Genomic DNA, 19,255 nt, shown 5'->3' with positions numbered 1-19,255 from the left:
ATTAGGGGGAATATCTGGGAAGTAAGCTGAGACAACTCTATCCCCTGGAGAGAAGTCTTCCGTAGGGATCTTCTTGTTCCTCCACCTCCTTGGTACCTTCTTCTTTGTTTCTTTTGAGGTTGCCTTGCCCTCGGTGACCTCTTTTTCTAAAGGAGTTGTGATGCTGTCTTTACCTGCCTCTAGAGGTTTAGGTTCCTCTAATTTTTCCTTGAGCTGTGGCAATTGCTGTTTTCCTTGTTTATCAATTAAGGGGATCTCAGAATGAACTGGCTGTGCTTCAATGCTTGTCTCCTCTTTCAGTATCTCATTATCATTTGTGCTTAGTTCCTTGTCCTCTTGATCTGTTTCTTGTGAGAGTTTGAAAACATTGAAGTTGAGTCGTTCATCATGGATTCTCAATATTAGCTCCCCTTTCTCTACATCGATAAGTGCTCTGGCCGTAGCTAGGAATGGTCTTCCCAATATGATTGGGTGAGTGTGACTCTCTTCCATGTCCAGGATGAAAAAGTCTGTTGGGAGAAAGTATTTTCCAACCTTTAGCAACACATTTTCCACCACTCCTATTGCTTGCTTTTGAGTTTTGTCAGCCAGTCTGATGATTACATCTGTGGGCATTATCTCATTGATCTGCAGCCTCTTCACCAGAGATAAGGGCAGTAAGTTGATGCTGGCCCCCAAATCACATAGTGCTCTATCGAACATAGTTTCACCTATGGCACAAGGGATGTGAAAACTCCCTGGGTCTCTTCTTTTTGTAGGCAACTCAGGTTGAATAAGGGCACTACATTCCTTGTTCATCACTATAGTCTGGCCTCCTTTGAGTGAGCTTTTCCTGGGAAGAAGTTCTTTCATATACTTGATGAATGCAGGCATTTGTTGAATTGCCTTGATGAATGGTATGTTTACATACAGAGATGCAAACAAGTCTAGGAACCTTGAGTATATTCTCTTTCCCACAGCACCATTGAGCAGTTGAGGGAAGGGTGCATAGAGCTTCAGCAGCTCTTGTTGTGAGATTTCTGGTTCTTGGTGATCTCTATCCTCCTCCTTTGTTGAGTTGTCTTCAGGTTGTTCGAAAAGTTTGCCTTGCTTGTCTTCAGTCTCTTGATCACTTGTAGTGACCATTTTGCAATCTTCCCATCTTACTTTCTTTGCTTCTCCTTTGGGGTTTTTCTCCGTGTCACTTGGGAAGCCATCATTAGGTTTGGGAATCTTCTCAGCTAAACATCCCACTTGGAATTTCAGCTTCCTAATGGTTTCTCCCTGGTTCTTAATATTGGCTCGCACCTCCTCTTTGAACACCTTATTTTCTTGAATCTCTTGGCATATTCCTTCAAGTAAGGTTTCAATCTTAGAGAGCTTGTCATCAATTGATGGTTGATTCGGAGCAGATGTGCTGTTTTGGTTTTGATAGCCGTGTAGAGAAGTGTTGTTGTGGGGGTGTTGAGATGTCATCTGTGTGAATTGTTGGTGAGCTGCATTGTTGTTGGAGTTGTAACGTCTCTGGTCTTGGTTTTGATCTTGCTGACTTCCCCACCCAAAGTTTGGGTGGTTTCTCCAACCAGGGTTGTAGGTCTTGGAGTATGGATCATAGTTTTGCCTTGGTGAATTCCCAATGTAGTTGGCTTGCTCCTGACTACCCTCTGCTTCTTCATTTACTCCTTCTTGGGTTGTTGATGAAGTGGAGATTGCTGCTACTTGGTTCCTCTCCATCTTCTTGGTGAAGTCAGCCAGCTGCTGGGTAATGAGCTTGTTTTGGGCCAACAGAGCATCTACATTATTTAGCTCCATTACTCCTCTTGTGTTCCCTCTTTCGGAAGCATAGAAGTAGTCGTTCTCTGCTACTGTTTCAATAACATCTATGGCTTCCTCAATAGTCTTCTTCTTGTTCAAAGATCCTCGGGATGAATGGTCTACGGCCTTCTTTGACTCATAAGAGAGCCCTTCATAGAAAATGTGCAGCTGCACCCATTCGTTGAACATATCTGGTAGGCACCTCCTTGTTAGGTCTTTAAACCTCTCCCATGCTTCATATAGAGTCTCACCATCTTGTTGCCTGAAAGTTTGGACCTCAGCTCTCAGCCTATTGATTCGTTGAGGAGGGTAAAATCTTGTTAGGAATTTGTTCACCACGTCTTCCCAAGTTGTCAAGCTTTCCTTTGGGAAAGACTCCAGCCATTTGGCTGCTTTATCCTTAAGTGAGAATGGAAACAAGAGTAGTCTATAGGTGTCAGGATGAACACCATTAGACTTCACTGTGTCACATATCCTCAGGAAGGTGGTTAGATGTTGATTGGGGTCTTCTTGGACACCTCCTCCAAACGAACAGTTGTTCTAAACAAGGGTGATGAGCTGTGGTTTAAGTTCAAAGTTGTTGGCAAGAATTGTTGGCTTTTGGATGCTACTTCCACAATTGCTTGGGTTTGGATTGATATAAGAGCCCAAAACTCTTCTATCCTCCCCAGCATGATTTACTCTACCTCCTCCCCCATGGTTGTGATCCTCTTCTTCATGATGGTTTTCCATGTTGTCTTCCATGTTTGGTTCAAAGAATTCTTCTTTTTCCTCAGCACCAACCACTTTCTTTCCTCTTGCCTCCCTCCTTAATCTAAGGAAGGTCCTCTCAGGTTCAGAATCGAAGGAAGTTGAAGCCCTGCTTCTTCTCCCTGTCATACAACCATCAAGTGCAAGCAAGAAAAGATAGGTGCAGAAAGTATTTTTGTCAGAATTACTGTTAGTTGTGGGTGATGCAATATATCAAACAGTTAGTGGGTTAGCAAACAGAATTGAAAATAACAAAGAAAAAAAAGAGTAGAGGGGGAAGGGAAGAAGTTTAACTAAAAGACAAAGTAAATCACTCAAACAGAAAATGAAATTCACAAAAGAAAAATGCTCAATCTAGTGATCTTCCAATTTAATCATTGTTGATGCACAATCAATCCCCGGCAACGGTGCCATAAACTTGATGCGGGTGAAAACTGTCTCTCAACAAATTTCCTTCAGCAAGTGTACCGAATTTGTCGTCAAGTAAAAACTCACAATAGAGTGAGGTCGAATCCCACAGGGATTGATTGATCAAGCAACTTTAATTAGAAGAATGTTCTAGTTGAGCGAATCCAGAATTTGGGTTGAGAGTTGCAGAAAATAAAATGGCGGGAATGTAAATAACAGAAGAGTAAATGCTAGAATTAAAGAACTGGAAGTAAATGACTGAAAGTAAATTGCAGAATTGTAAATGGGAATGGGGGATTTGCTCATAAAAGTAAATGGCAGAAATTAAAGAGAATGGGTAAGATCAGAGATGGGGAGTTCATTGGGCTCAGGAGATGTTGCAATTCTCCGGATCAAGTTCATTTTCATCTCTTCCTCAATCAATGCACTCATTGATCTCCTTGGCAATCTTAATTGATTGAATTACTATTTATTGCAATTCAATCTCTCAAATCTTGATCAATAGCCAATTCCTTGGTCAATTGCTCATGAGAAGAGATGAAGTATGGTCACTGATTATACCACATGCATTTTCCAAATCAAGTATTGAGAGGGTTATAGTCACATACCCATCCAAACCCAATTTGGTCCAGCATGAGAAAGCATTTCTAGCTTGATCTCTTCATTCCTCTTTCAAGGTTCAGAAGAGATCCAAGTTTGAATAGCTTCTTTTCCAAGATAACTACCCATTTGGATGAAGATTGAAAGCTTTCAAGTAAAATCAAGAGAAAAGATAGAAGAAGAATAATGAAAATTAGTATTGATCCATCAAATTACAACAGAGCTCCCTAACCTAATGAAAGGGGTTTAGTTGTTCATAACTCTAGAAAATGAAAACAAAGATGGAGAATACATAATAAAACTAGAAAAATGCAGAGAAGGTAAAATACAGAGAGTATTTCTCTTTTCCAACTTCCAGAACTCCCTCAACAATTCAAAGCTACTCCTATATATACTACTTCTCTCAGCTTCTAGTTGGCTCTAAAAGTTTTGGGCCTTTGGATCTTGAGTTTGAAGCATTTCTCTTCTTCATTTGGGCTTGGCTTTACTTGCAGAGAGAAAGTGTGAAGTGGGCAGAGACTTTAGCTCAGGACGTTAGGGGTGTTAACGTTTAGTGAAAATATGAGTTTGAGAACGTTAGTGACAATCAACTTTCTCACTAACGTTCCTAAGTAAAAGCCACGTTAACTTCAACGTTAGTGGCACAAACGTTGCCACTAACGTTGCCTCTAAGTCCTTCGCACACGTTATTGAGACTTAACATTCCCAATAACTTTGAAAAACCCCCTTTGTTCCCACGTTAGAGCCCACGTTAACTTAGTTAACGTGGCTCTTTAACGTGGGCTTGCCATCCTTCGAGAACGTTAGTGACACTCAACATTGTCACTAACGTTCCAAGGTGCCCTTATGCCTCACGTTAGAGTCCACGTTAACTAGGTTAACGTGGCTTCTAACGTGGCCATGCTTAGCCATCCCCAACGTTAGTGACAATGTTGGGTGTCACTAACGTTGTCGACCACTCTTGCTTCTTACGTTAGCTCCCACGTTAACTAAGTTAACGTGGGAGTTAACATGGTATGTTTCTCCTTAGGCCAACGTTAGTGACAATGTTGAATGTCACTAACGTTGGCGTTTCTTCCCCCTTTTAACGGTAGAGGCCACGTTAACTAAGTTAATGTGGACTCTAACGTGGCCACTTATGAGCATTTGCCAATGTTAGTGACAATTTTAAGTGTCACTAACGTTGGCTCAACTTCCCCTCTCCACGTTAGAGTTCACGTTAACTTAGTTAACGTGACTCTTAACGTGGTCAATGATGGCTTTGAGAGCGTTATTGGCAATCACTTTTCTCATTAACTTTGCAAGTTACCTCCCATTCCTTGCTTCCTTTGGTCCTGAAATCAAGCAATAGAGCGCATCAAAGTTCTAGTCCAAGTCATGGGCAATGCAACATACAGTTTGTCACTAAACTCATGCAAAATCCTCATGAAATAATGTAAAATGCACAATGTATGCTAGAATCAAAGTGTAAGTGAATATCTACCCAAAACTAACTTATTTCCTAAGAGAATGCATGAAACTAACCTAAAAACAGTAAAGAAAAGGTCAGTGAAACTGGCCAAGATGCCCTGACATCAGAGTTGCTGAAGATATTTTGGTGAACATTAAAGGGCTCACATTTCCCACTGATTTTTATATCATGGAGATGCTCCATAATGATTCAGATAAGCCATCATCGATCCTACTTGGAAGACCATTCCTGAAGACATCAAAATTCAAATTGGATGCTTTTTCAGGAACATACTCCTTTGAAATGGATGGCCGCATAGTGATCTTCAATCTGAATGGAGTCATTAACAACCCCCCAGAAGATTGTTCTATCTTTCAGTGTGATGTCATAGACGAAAGTGTGGCTGAAGTTCAAAAAGAAGAGTTTGAAGAGAGGCACACTGGACAAGGTCCGAGTGTGGGGACCCTCTTAACTGACAGTAAGGGCACTTCGCCATTTTCACGAGCTCCAGATAATCCAGAGCCTGCCCATAATCAAAAGTTAGAATTGAAACCTCTTCCTCCACATCTTAAATATGCTTATCTTGAGGATGAGCAGAAGCTTACAGTTATTATTACAAGAGAACTGACTCCTCAACAAGAAGAGCAGCTACTTGATGTGCTGAGGAAGCATAAGAAGGCAATTGGGTGGAGCTTGGCAGACATAGTGGGAATCAACCCTCAAGTATGCGAGCACAGAATATTTTTAGAAGAGGGAGCAAGACCTGTCCGTCAACCCCAGAGAAGATTGAATCCCACCATCTTGAAAGTTGTCAAGAAGGAGGTGACCAGACTATTGGAGGCCGGTATCATATATCCCATTTCAGACAGTGAATGGGTAAGCCCAGTACAAGTGGTGCCCAAGAAGTCTGGAGTCACTACAGTGAAGAATGAGCATGGAGAGCTCATAGCAACTAGAGTTCAGAATGCTTGGAGAGTCTGCATTGATTACAGGCGTCTCAACCAAGCTACCCGTAAGGATCACTACCCACTTCCATTCATTGATCAAATGTTGGATCGCCTGTCAGGTAAATCACATTATTACTTTCTAGATGGTTACACAGGTTATTTCCAGATTCATATAGCTCCTGAGGATCAAGAAAAGACTACTTTTACATGTCCTTTTGGGACTTATGCTTATAAGAGAATGCCCTTTGGCTTATGCAATGCACCAGCTACTTTCCAAAGGTGCATGATGAGTCTTTTCTCTGATCTTACTGAGGACTGTATGGAAGTTTTTATGGACGATTTTAGCGTTTATGGTGATTCTTTTACCCTTTGCTTAGAGGGATTATTTATAGTATTAGATAGATGTATTAATACAAACCTTGTATTGAATTTCGAAAAATGCCACTTTATGGTAAAACAAGGGATTGTATTAGGATATGTGGTATCTAATAATGGCATTTCTGTAGACCCAGCAAAGGTGAATGTTATTTCTAGTTTACCTTACCCCTCTTCTGTGAGGGAAGTCCGTTCGTTCCTTGGCCATGCAGGTTTCTACAGGAGATTTATTAAAGACTTTAGTAAGGTGGCACTTCTCTTATCCAGATTACTGCAGAAGGACATTGAGTTCGAGTTTAGTGAAGATTGCAAACAAGTATTTGATAAGCTGAAGACTGCCCTAACTCAACCCCCAATTGTGAGAGGACTCGATTGGAGCCAGCCGTTTGAAATCATGTGCGATGCTTCCAACCATGCAGTAGGAGCAGCATTGGCTCAGCGTGAAGGTAAGGATCCTTTTGTTATTGCCTATGCGTCTAAGACTTTAGACACTGCCCAGTCCAATTATACTACTACTGAGAAAGAACTTCTTGGTATTGTTTTTGCTCTGGATAAATTCCGGGCCTATTTACTTGGTACAAAAGTAGTAATGTATTCGGACCACGCAGCTCTAAAGTATCTATTAGCTAAAAAGGAGTCCAAACCAAGGCTTATACGTTGGATACTGCTGCTACAAGAATTTAATTTAGAAATAAAGGATAGGAGTGGTAATCAGAATTTAGTAGCAGACCACTTGAGTCGCCTTGAACATATTAAGGATGATTCTACTCCTATAGATGATAATTTTCCTTTTGATAACCTACAAGCAGTATCTGAGGTAGTCCCTTGGTATGCACCTGTTGCTAATTATTTAGTTAGCCGCACATTTCCTCCACATTTTTCTAAACATCAAAGAGACAAGCTGAAAAGTGAGTCTAAATATTATATATGGGATGACCCATATTTATGGAGATGTGGCGCTGACCAGATAATTAGACGTTGTGTGCCTCAATCAGAATTCCAGTCCATTTTAGAGGCCTGACACTCATCTGAGAATGGAGGACATTTTGGCCCTCAACGAACAGGTAGAAAGATCTTAGACTGTGGATTCTGGTGGCCTACTCTTTTTAGAGACGCTGCTGAGTTTTGCAAATCTTGTATCCCATGCCAAAAATTTAGTAATATATCCAGGAGGGATGAGATGCCTCAACACTATATGTTTTTCTGTGAAATTTTTAATGTATGGGGCATTGACTTCATGGGTCCATTTCTAAATTCTAGTGGATATTTTTATATATTGTTAGCTGTGGATTATGTTTCCAAATGGGTGGAAGCAATCCCTACCCGCACTGACGATGCTAACACTGTTGTTTCCTTTGTGAGAAACCGCATTATATGCCATTTTGGATCACCACGAGCGATCGTGAGGGATCAAGGCACCCATTTTTGTAACAGGAGACTAACACGATTGATGAAGAAGCATGGGATAATCCATAAAGTTGCAACATCTTACCATCCCCAAACTAATGGGCAAGCCGAGGTGTCGAACAGAGAAATTAAGCGTATCTTGCAAAAGATAGTGAAGCCTCATAGAAAAGACTGGAGCACCAGGCTACAAGATGCACTGTGGGCATATAGAACAGCATACAAGACACCCATTGGGATGAGTCCCTTTCGCTTAGTTTATGGAAAAGCTTGCCATCTCCCAGTTGAAATCGAACACAGATCCTTCTGGGAGTTAAAGAGTGCAACATGGAAATTGAGAAGGCCGGAGCTGAAAGGAAGTTGCAACTGCAGGAACTGGAGAACCTTCGCCTAGAAGCTTATGAGAATTCCAGAATTTGCAAGGAAAGGATGAAAGCTGTGCATGATCAAAACATCAAGAAGAAAGAATTTCAACCTGGAGATTTCGTCCTCCTTTACAAATCTCGACTAAGGGTAATGCCCGGTAAGTTAAGATCAAAATGGGAAGGTCCATACAGAGTAGAGAAGGCTGAACCATACGGAGTTTATCACCTTAGCCATCCTTCAAGCTCTGAACTTATTAAGGTTAATGGACACCGCCTGAAGCTGTACCATAGTGAGAAAGTGCAGAAAAGCAAGGAGCTTGAGATCCTCCACTTGGAAGATCCCCACATAGCAGCAGATTGAGCTAGTGGAGCGTCCAACTTACGGACGTTAAAGCAAAGTGCTTGGTGGGAGACAACCCACCCCGGTATGATCGTTCTTTTCTTCACTTTTAGTAAAAAAAAAAAATTTTCTTCGCCGCGCGACGCGATTGCACCAACGACGCGTCCGCGTGGCAGGGGGAGTAAATAAAAATAAAAATGAACAGAAAGTTACGCAGGAGCAGTGCTGGAGTCGTGCCAATGGCACAAATTACCCTACGCGACCGCGTCGCATGGAAATCATGGCCTCCCATGCGACCGCGTGCCCCATGCGGCCGCGTGCCCTGAGTTTTCGACGTAAAAGGGTGCACAGTCGTATTCTGTGCGAGAGTGATGCTGGATTGGTGCTGGAAGCACAATCCTTGTCACGCGACCGCGTTGCTGACGCGGCCGCGTCACCCATTTTATAACGCACACTCATGCGATCGCGTGACCCACGCGATCGCGTCACCCAATTTTGGCAATTAAAATGAATCGAACAGAGAGTTGTGCTGGAGCGAGGCTGCACTCGCGCCAGCAGCGCAACATAGGTCACGCGACCGCGTGACCGACGCGATCGCGTCACCTTCCCTGGAGCGCAACCACGCGAACGCGTGCCTTCCGCGGCCGCATCGCATGCGCCGCACAGCTCAACCTCAGTTGCCAAATTATCTTATCTTTCTTTCCTCCAAATCCTAATTTTTCTTTTCCCTCCTTCTTTCTTCTTTCTCCCTTCCCCTTTCTATCTCACCTTTCATTCTCTATCTTTCTCATCCCCATTAACAAGGTTTTTCTTTTCTTCTTTCTCACTTTTCTACTATTCTTCTTATTTTCATATGTTATCTTCTTATCTTTTCTTCATTGTTCTTATTTTCTTTTCTTTTCTTTTCCTTTTTACTTGGTGTTATCTATTTATGTGAGTCATTATTTATCTTTATATGCTTATGGCTTGTTATAAATTTGTTTGACAATCATATATATTACTTTTTAAGGGATTACTTGCATGTTCAAATTCATACTTTCAAGAGCTTATTCTACATGCATGCTATGTGTTTGTGAAAAAGCCCATATGGCATTATGCACTAAGTCACATTATTTTACTCTAATATGCAATGCTTGCTTTTCACAAATTCCCTTTCATATTTTATTAATTAAATTTAATTGTCAATACAAACATGATGGCTAGTTTGTTACAAATGGTAATCTAAATTGGACATTGAATGTTTGATATATGCTACTCATGCCTTTGCCTGCATGCCAATAAACCTCTTGCATTCCATTGTCCTACATGCACTTGCTATATTTCCATTGATGAGCTTTTCACATGTAATCCGGACCATGTGTTAATGCCATTTATCTTTATTGTGCATTGACTATCACTTACAATACCCTCTTCCTTGCTCTATCTCTTTGAATTTAATTTCCTTTCTCTTCCCTTCTTTCAGGATGGCCACCAAGAAAGGAAAAGAGAAAGCTACTTCCAAACCACCAGCAAGAAGAAGAACTAAAAGAGCATTAGTGGCAGAGCCTTCTTCAACCACAGTCAAGCCCTCAACAAAAAGAGTTAAGAGGATAATAAAGGTTGACGACAAGGAGAAAGCTTTTCCAGCAAAGGACACTGCGCGATTTCCCAATCACTACTGTGAGCAGATGTTCCCTATCCTAGCAGAAAGGAACTATAACAATGAATACCTTCTTATCCTCCCATCCAATATTGCCTCCTTTGTTGAGCCGCAAATTGAACGAAGACAATGGGGTTTCTTACGGAGACAGCCGAGGCAGGTCAATCTCTCTTGGGTAGTTGAGTTCTACTCCAACTTCTACATACCGACCCTGCAGTCTGTTTATGTCCGGCAGCAACAAGTCCCCATCACATAAGAGGCCATTCAGCACGTTCTGAGTCTTCCCCCTATTCCAGCAGGAAAGGACGCTTTTCAAGAAGCCACCCTTCAGCGCCAGAGATACCAATTTGACTGGGACTCCATTCTCGGAGTCATTGCATTACTTGGCAGCCGTTGGATCTACGGATACCACCGTACCCGCCCTAAGGGAATCTTGGCTTCCGCACTTACCTTGGAGGCTCGCGTATGGGCACAGATCATGTCCCATTATGTCTTTCCGAGCACTCATGAGTCCTCCTTCACTGCAGACATGGCTGTTCTACTATGGTGCATCCTTACAGACCAACCTCTGAATCTCTCAAGACACATCCGGAATGCCATGGAACACGTACAAATCACGGGCAACCTACCTTTTCCTGCCCTGGTCTCAAATCTTGTCTTAGCAGCCGGAGTCTCCTACAGAGCTGGGGACACCAAAGCCATGCTTCCACGAGATGATCAATATGTCCCTAACGGGAAATACCTCAGACTTTCAGCAGCCACTACAAGCCAGCCTACTGAGCCAGTTGAAGATATTCCTTCTTCAACACCACAAGCATCTACAACTGAGAAATTGCTCTAGCAGATACTTGAAAAATTGGATCGGCATGAACTGAAAGCTAAGATGAGAGAGCGCCGTAACAAGCGCCGATTCACATACCTCAAGGAGCTGATCATGGGCAAATTCAAGGACTCAGACACTCCGGACTCCACTTCTTTTACCAGCACCAGCAGCCATGATAGTCCCGACTGTGGAGATACTGCTACCAGCCCACCCCTGTTCCTGACAGATGGCACCGAGGACGGTGCAAAGCCTTAAGTGTGGGGAGGTCGGTCAGTACCTGACGTCCGGAGGTAATTTCTCTTCTCTGTACACCAATAATTAGGATATTTTAGTTAGATTTTCTCCCCTTTATAGAATAGAATAAATTGCATAGGTTAGAATAGTTGCATGCATGTTCTACTTGATTGAAAAGACAATAAGTTTCTTTTAAAAATCTATCTTTGGAATAAAATTTCACTAATTTTTCAAAATTTTTATGATAAATCTGCTTGAGTTGTATTTGGAACATGATGTTTGAGCTAAAGAACACACAACCTGTGAAAGATTTGAGCCTTTATGTATGGTTACATTATTTAACCATAATTATTTTATTCTTGTGTGTTTACTTCTCTATGATTGTAATCTATATTTTGTTTTATCTTATATGTCCAATATTTATTATATTTACATGCTTGCACATGATTGAGGCCATTATTTGTTTAAACTCACTTATCCAAATCAAGCCTACCCTTTTCAATTACCTTTGTTAACCACTTTGAGCCTTTAAAACCCCATTTGTTCTATATTTTACCACATTACTAACCTCAAGCTGAAAAACAATTGCATATCCCAAATTGAATCTTTGGTTAGCTTAAGATAGAATTGTATGTGCTAGTTAAGTATGGGAAATTGTGGGAACAAAAGTTGTTAAGGGAATGTGTCATGAAAATTTAAAGGGAATTTGGATACCTATTCATGTGAAACTATAAGAATCAAAAATCTATGTGCGTTGATAAGCTTTATTTATTTCAATTAAAAAAAATGATAAACAAATAAATAAGGGGACAAAATTACCCCAATGTTAAATTCAGAATTCAAAGATCAATGCACATATGATAGAATTAAAATACAAAGTTGAAATATGAGTATGTGTTGAAAAAGGGAATTATGGGTAGCTAGGCATGAATTTAAAAGTATATAGAATATATGTATATTAGGTGAGAGCTTAGGTTAATTAAAGATTCAATTTATAAAGCTCACTTAGTCATATGTATACCCTTACCTGCACCTTGGCCCCATTACAACCTTGAAAAGACCTCATGATGTTTGCATTGGTATATTAACTGTTGTTGATTGGTTAGGAGAAAAACGAAAGTTAGAAAACATGACTAGAGAAGAATAGAGTGATTACCCTATACACTAGAGATTAGAGCGTACATATATTATCAGTGAGGGTTCAATGCTTGAATTTCCATGTTTCCTGCTTTCATAAGCTATCTTCTTGCACTTTTATCGGTTTTATTGTATAATGATAGAATTAGTGGAATTTGATTTGTAATTGTTTTGAAGGGCTTATTTACTTTTGATCAAGTGGACAATAATCATATAGTTGTATTTATTTATATATGTAGGATTGCATTGCATTTCATGAGTTTCTACATGTTCATACTTATTTCCTTGTCTCCTTCAATTTAGCATGAGGACATGCTAATGTTTAAGTGTGGGGAGGTTGATAAACCACTATTTTATAGTTTATATTGTGTTTAATTGTGTGGTTTTGTCATGATCCTTACCCACTTATTCATCAATTTAGCATGCATTTAGATTTCCTTCCTAAATTCAGTACATGTTTGAAAATTGCTTCCTAGAGACTTTAATTATTTAATTTTAATTCTCCTTTATTCCATTCGATGCTGTGATCTGTGTGTCAAGTGTTTCAGGCTTTATAGGGCATGAATGAGATGGAGATTGGAGAGGAAGCTAGCAAAAAATGGAAGGAACACAAGAATTTGAGGAGATAACCAGTGAGAAGTGACGCGGTCGCATGGCTCACGCGACCGCGCGAAGGAGCGCAAATTGCAGTGACGCGGCCGCATGGCTTGTGCGGCCGCGCGGATTGGAAAGCACAAGCGACGCAGTAGCGTGGACGACGCGAACGTGTGGAGAGAAAAAAGCGCAAGCGACGCGTCCACATGGACGACGCGATTGCGTGACATGTGCGATCTGCATAATCTGCAAAATTCACTGGGGACGATTTCTGGACCTTATTTCGGCCCGGAACAGCAGACTAGAGTCAGAGAATATGCAGAAACAACACACACATTCATTCAGTAGTTTTATATCTAGTTTTTCACTCTCTTAGGTTTTTCTCTCTAGTTTTTAGAATTTTAATTTTCAATTGGTCTTAGCATTGGAACATTGAGAAGAGTTATTTCCTCATCAAGAGTTCATCATTCTAGTTTGTTTTCTTAACTTAGTTTTATTCTTCCATATTCTTTGTTTTGTTCAATTTTATTATTCAGATACTTTTATGATTATTTAATGCAAGGATTATTTCTTTTTAATTCAATTTCAATTCCAATAATGATGTCTTCTTTTAATTCCCTTTTATGTGTTATGGGTTTATTATTTACAATGCGTGAGTAGTTTCATTACTTGATGGGAAATTGATTGAAAAGGAACTCTTGAGTTGGAAGGATTGAAAGAAAATTTGTAATTGGGTTAATTGTTGAATTGCTATCCTGTCACCAACGTCAATCCCTTGAACTAAGTGGGTTGTAACTCGTGAACGGATCTAGTAATCCAACTTGTTTGACTTTCCCTTACCTAGTAAAGGATAACTAAACAGAGTAACCGTTAATTATAAATCCATCTAAAAAATCATTCCATCAATGATAGAGATTCTAACTAATCAATTCCCAGTCAAGGTTTTTTATTCATATCATTTAATTTTCCTCAGATTACATTCCAATTTACTTACCTCAACTTCTTCGAACCTCCGATTAATAAGATAGTACCCTTCTCTGCAACTCGTTGGGAGACGACCTGGGACTTAAAACTCCCAGTAATTTTGATTTAAACTCTTTGTGACACATTTCTAAATTGATAGGCATATTTTCGGTGAATTAAGAACTATACTTGCAACGTATCAAATTTAATAATTTTTTAATTCATCAGCTTCTGCTTCCCATCAATGAGTATATCTCAGTCGAGCACCCAATCACCAAAAAGTCAATGGAAGGACAACAAGTGCAAGATAACTCCATCAAAAGGAGGGCACAGGAGTTCCTCCCAGAAATCCCTTAGATTGACTACTGGACCCGCCTATAAGCATCTGTCACCAAGCTGCAAGAAGCTATGGATCAACTAAAAGAAGAACAGTAATTTCAAAATAGCATGCTCTGCAAACTGCTGAAGGAACAAGAGAAGTAAGGGCGTGAGCTACAGGAGCTGAAGCGCCAGAAGCTGTCTCTTGAAGGACCAGACACCCCACAGATTGAAGGAGCATCCACTTCTCAAAATCAAGGTTGTTGAGTCCTAACTCTGTAATAACTTTTGTCATTAGAGATCTATTTTAAGAGTCATTTATTTTTATGTTTTTAATTTTCTGTCTTCTATTATTATTGGTCTACTTTTATGTTTATTTTAAGTCTTATTTTTATTTCATGATTAATAAAATTTGGAGTCTATGCCTTAAAGCTATGAATGTCCTATGAATCATTCACCTTTCTTAAATGAAAAAAATGGTTTTAACTACAAACGAACAAGAAGTACATGATTTCGAACTATATCTTGAAATTAGTTTAATTATTTTGATGTGGTGACAATACTTTTTGTTTTCTGAATGAATGCTTGAACAGTGCATATTTTTGAATTTGTTGTTTATGAATGTTAAAAATTGTTGGCTCTTGAAAGAATAATGAAAAAGGAGAAATGTTATTGATAATCCGAAAAATCATAAAATTGATTCTTGAAGCAAGAAAAAGCAGTGAATTAACAAAAAAAAAAAAGAGAAGCAAGCAGAAAAAGCCAATAGCCCTTTAAACCAAAAGGAAAGGGTAAAGAGGATCCAAGGCTTTGAGCATTAATGGATAGAAGGGCCCACAGGAATAAAATCTTGGCCTAAGCGACTAAACTAAACTGTCCCTAACCATGTGCTTGTGGCGTGAAGGTGTTAAGTGAAAAACTTGAGACTGAGCGGTTAAAGTCGTGGTCCAAAGAAAAAAAAAGAGTGTGCTTAAGAGCTCCGGCCACCTCTAACTGGGGACTGTAGCAAAGGTAAGTTACAATCTGAAAAGGTTCACCCAGTTATGTGTCTGTTGCATTTATGTATCTGGTGGTAATACTGGAAAACAAACTGCTTAGGGTCACGGCCAAGACTCATAAAGTAACTGTGTTCAAGAATCAACATACTTAACTAAGATAATCAATAGCACTATCTGAATTCTGAGTTCCTATAGATGCCAATCATTCTGAGCTTCAAAGGATAAAGTGAGATGCCAAAACTATTCAGAAGCAAAAAGCTATTAGTCCCGCTCATCTAATTGGAACTACGTTTCATTGATATTTTGGAATTTATAGTATATTCTCTTCTTTTTATCCTATTTGATTTTCAGTTGCTTGGGGACAAGCAACAATTTAAGTTTGGTGTTGTGATGAGCGGATAATTTATACGCTTTTTGGCACTGTTTTTACATAGTTTTTAGTATGTTTTTGTTAGTCTTTACTATGTTTTTATTAGTATTTATGCAAAATTCACATTTCTGGACTTTACTATGAGTTTTTGTGTTTTTTTGTAATTTCAGGTATTTTCTGGCTGAAATTGAGGGACCTGACCAAAAATCTGATTCAGAGGCTGAAAAAGGACTACAGATGCTGTTGGATTCTGACCTCCCTGCACTCGAAATAGATTTTATGGAGCTACAGAAGCCCAATTGGCGAGCTCTCAATTGCGTTGGAAAGTAGACATCCTGGGCTTTTCAGCAATGTATAATAGTCCATACTTTACCCGAGGTGAGATCACGCAAACTGGCGTTTAACGCCAAGTTTCTACCCTATTCTGGCGTTAAACGCCAGAACTAGCATAAAAGTTGGAGTTAAACGCCCAAACTGGCACAAAAGCTGGAGTTAAACGCCAGGAGCAGCCTATGCACGTGAAAGCTTCAATGCTCACCCCAAAAACACACCAAGTGGGCCCCAAAAGTGGATTTCTGCAAGTTCTATCTTAGTTTACTCATTTTCTGTAAACCTATGTCACTAGTTTAGTATAAAAACTACTTTTAGAGACTTACTATGTAACTCATAATAGTTTTTACATCTGAATTTTGTATCTTCTACGGCATGAGTCTCTAAACTCCATGGTTAGGGGTGAGGAGCTCTGCTGTGTCTCAATGGATTAATGTAATTACTACTGTTTTTTCATTCAATCACGCTTATTTCTATTCTAAGATATTCACTCGCACTTCAACATGATGAATGTGATGATCCGTGACACTCATCACCATTCTCAACCTATGAACGCGTACCTGACATCCACTTCCGTTCTACCTTAGATTGAGTGTTTATCTCTTTGGCTCCTGGTTCACGACGCATGGTTGCCTCTCCTGACAACAGAGTCTTCCATTCCGTGAGATCAGAGTCTTTGTGGTATAAGCTAGAATCAATTGGCAGCATTCTTGAGATCCAAAATGTCTAAACCTTATCTGTGGTATTCCGAGTAGGATCTGGGATGGGATGACTGTGACGAGCTTCAAACTCGCGAGTGTTGGGCGTAGTGACAGACGCAAAAGGATCAACGGATCCTATTCCAACATGAGTGAGAACCGACAGATGATTAGCCGTGCGGTGACAGCGTATTTGGACCATTTTTACTGAGAGGACAGACGGTAGCCATTGACAACGGTGATCCCCAACATATAGCTTGCCATGGAAGGAGCCTTGCGTGCGTGAAGAAGAAGACAGTAGGAAAGCAGAGATTCAGAAGACAGAGCATCTCCAAAACCTCAACCTATTCTCTATTACTGCATAACAAGTATTATTTAATCCATGTTCTATTAGTCATTCCAATTAAAACTGAGAATTATTATTGATATCCTGACTAAGAGTTACAAGATAACCATAGCTTGCTTCAAGTCGACAATCTCCGTGGGATCGACCCTTACTCACGTAAGGTATTACTTGGACGACCCAGTGCACTTGCTGGTTAGTTGTGCGGAATTGCAAAAGTGTGATTGTGATTTCGTGCACCACTCTCACATGGAAAATTAGATTTTGGTGGTATAGTGAGAGAGATAATGTAACACCCCAATTACCATAAGCCTTACCTCTAGCCGTAAGACGAAGGTTAATCAGAGGTTACGACAATCCTAAGGCTTATACATATTTATATATAGAAGGAAATAATATAATCTAGAAGCCTGATGAAGGAGTAAGTTTGATGATTGAACTTTTTTGTGGTCTAGAATTCACAATAAATTCTCGTTGTAATATATTTTCTAAACCAACAATAGCCCTTTCATGCAAAAGATTGTTTGTCACAAGTACAAACACCTAAATTTATAAACCAAAGTATTGGAACCTCGGGTCGTTCTCCCTAGGAATTGCAACAAAGTGTTCTTGTTATTGGTTATGAGATATTTTGGGGTTTTTGGGATAAGAGACACGAAATATAAATGGCGATGAAAATAAACTAACAACTAAAAAGGTCTTGGCAAAGGTTGGTGGTCAAGGATCTCTATCCTAATCACTAACCACGACATGAGAATTGGCAAGGATCAATCCCACTAAGTTAACCCCTAACTAATAGTAGAGGAAAGTCAAGTGAGCTATGTCAATCCAAGTCCATAAGTCATAGTTCTCCACCAAATCAATTAGTGAGATCTATAGTTAATGGCTCCCAATCGTCAATCACTTGGACATTAGTAACTCAAGAGTTCCTAAGTTACCTTCCCAAGCCAAGAGCATAAAATTCTATACTAAAATCCAACTAAGCAATTCATCAAACACTTAGAAGGCATAAAAGGAAAGTAAAATGAACTAAGCAATTCAACAATAAAAGAACAAGAATCATAAATTGCATTGAAATGAAAATAGAAGAAACAAAAGTGCATCAATATAAAAGTAAAGAATTACAAGAATTAAATGCAAAAATAGAAAGAGGAAAGGTAGAAGAAGAGGAATTACAAAGAGAAAAGTAAATAAAAGCATGAAATTAAACTAGATCTAAGAGTTCCTAATCTAGATCTAACCTACTCCTAATCCTAGAGAGAAGTGAGAGCTTCTCTCTCTAAAACTAACTTTCCCTCCAAAAATTAAACTAAACTAAAGTAGTGTGTAAAGTATCTAAATTATGTTAATTCCCCTTCAATCCTTGGGTTAAATAGCATCAGAAATGAGTTGGACTGGGCCCACAAGGCTTTAGAATTTGCTGGCCACGTATTGCTTTAAGTGGATCATATGGCAGCAACGATGTGTGCGCGTACAATGCACGTACCCGTCACCATACTTATAGCAACTATAGCAAATCTTATATCATTTCAAAGCCCCGGATGTTAGCTTTCTAACGCAACTAGAACCGCATCATTTAGACCTCTGTAGCTAAAGTTATGATCGATTAAGTGCGAAGAGGTCAGCTTGACAGCTTTTGCGATTCCTTCATTTCTTCATGAGTTCTCCATTTTTACATGCTTTTCCTTCATTCCCTTGATCCGATATTTGCCTCCTAAATCTGAAATCACTTAACAAACATATCAAGGCATCTAATAGAATCAAAGGTAAATCAAGATTAAATAATTAAGGACCTAAAAAGCATGTTTTCACTCTTAAGCACAATTAAAGGAGAATTTACAAAACCATGCTATTTCATTGGATAAATGGGAGAAAGGTTGACAAAACCCTCTAAATCCAACACAAGATAAACCCTAGATATGGGGTTTATCAACCTCCCCACACTTAAACCAAGCATGTCCTCATGCTTAAACCAAGAGGAAGCAAAGGATATCAACATTTATTCAATGAGATCTATCTAAATGCACCCTACCTATATGCAACTATCTACATGAATGCAACTAAATACAAAATGATTCTACCTACTTGGTTAAAAATAAATCAATCCTCCAAGACATACATGCACAAGTAGGGCTAAGGTCCCATGACGACTCATGAATCCTACCAATTTAAATATCAAAATGAAGTTCAAGTAGGCTTGCAAGAAGAATGCTCATGAAAGCCGGGAATCAAGGAATTGAGCATCGAACCCTCACCGGAAGTGTTTGCAGTCTAGTCGCACAAGTGTGTAAGGTCGATTCTCTCAATTCTCCCCTAATCATGCTTTCTAACATTTGTTTTTCTTCTAACAATCAACATATATTTCATGCATGCAT

Source organism: Arachis ipaensis, chromosome B9 (genome assembly GCF_059453495.1).
Source record: "Arachis ipaensis isolate K30076 ecotype BB chromosome B9, ASM5945349v1, whole genome shotgun sequence".
Taxonomy (NCBI): domain Eukaryota; kingdom Viridiplantae; phylum Streptophyta; class Magnoliopsida; order Fabales; family Fabaceae; genus Arachis; species Arachis ipaensis.
The sequence above is the reverse complement of the archived record's forward strand: the minus strand, read 5'-3'. Positions refer to the sequence as shown.